Raw genomic sequence first — 991 nt, 5'->3', positions numbered from 1 at the left:
TTGGCAGGATTTGTTGCCCTCCCCTAGACTCTCTACAATTTGTTTCTGTAGTGGGGGAGGGGCGTGAAAACTGGACGCAATGCTCCAGATGTGGCCTCACCAGTGCTGAATAGAGGGGAATAATCACTTCCCTCGATCTGCTGGCAACGCTCCTACTAATCCAGCCCAATATAACCAGTTACCCATATTGAATGCAGGCACAGCAATATCTGATACATTGGTTGCTGTCCATTCAGGGGGTTATTTCCCACCTATTCATAAATAATGAAGCTGCTCTAAGTGGAGGGGAGAGAGCTGTCCCGTCTGTGCAGTTAACCCATCTCCCCAGGAGGTGGTAGCTATGTCACTGGGAGAAGCTATGTTGGTGGGTGTGCAAACTGTGGTGTCTACATGTATATATAAAGTTTAATCAAACCCCATTTTTAAAACCCCTGTGGTCTGAGAATAGAAAAGGAGCTCTCTGAGGCAGAGCCCGTCCTTCAAAATCCTTAAGATTATGGACTTGGCTGTGTAAATGTCATGGGGGTATAGCTCAGTGGTAGAGTGTTTGACTGCAGATCAAGTGGTCCTTGGTTCAAATCCAAGTGCCCCCTCACAAAGTCATTCTTTCAGTAAAAATATTTCTATTTTCAGGAGCTCCACTAAATAGGGATCCCTGAAATTAATGGACACACTCAATGTTTGCCTGTGCAAATGCATAAAAACCCAGCAAACATGTCCCCAGCTGAAATCAGTTCCAATCCTCTAAGTGTCTAGGTTTGTTTTCATCAATGAAACAAAGGCACGTGAAGACACATTTGCAGGTCCTTGGCCTCCATGGGCTACAATGTGCAGAAGAACAAGAACCACATCCACTTGGGAGGCATGGACTAGTCTGTATTACATTTGGTAAGTAAGTTGCCATTGGGACTGAAAACTCTCCTGGGGGTGGACAGGAATCTCTTAGAAAAATAAAATAACCAAGATTTACCAAACTCCCTGTTACACATTC

At 44.7% G+C, this 991-nt stretch overlaps 1 non-coding gene across 1 annotated transcript; it reads left to right on the top strand.

Annotated features, from left to right (window-relative positions):
* Positions 1-521: 521 nt before the first annotated feature.
* TRNAC-GCA lies at positions 522-593 on the top strand. The gene has a single exon. It is a non-coding gene; the product is annotated as a tRNA-Cys (tRNA).
* The last annotated feature ends 398 nt before the right edge of the window (positions 594-991 follow it).

The sequence above is a fragment of the Mauremys reevesii genome, linkage group 12 (genome assembly GCF_016161935.1).
Source record: "Mauremys reevesii isolate NIE-2019 linkage group 12, ASM1616193v1, whole genome shotgun sequence".
NCBI lineage: Eukaryota > Metazoa > Chordata > Testudines > Geoemydidae > Mauremys > Mauremys reevesii.
This window is presented reverse-complemented; position numbering and strand designations above follow the sequence as displayed.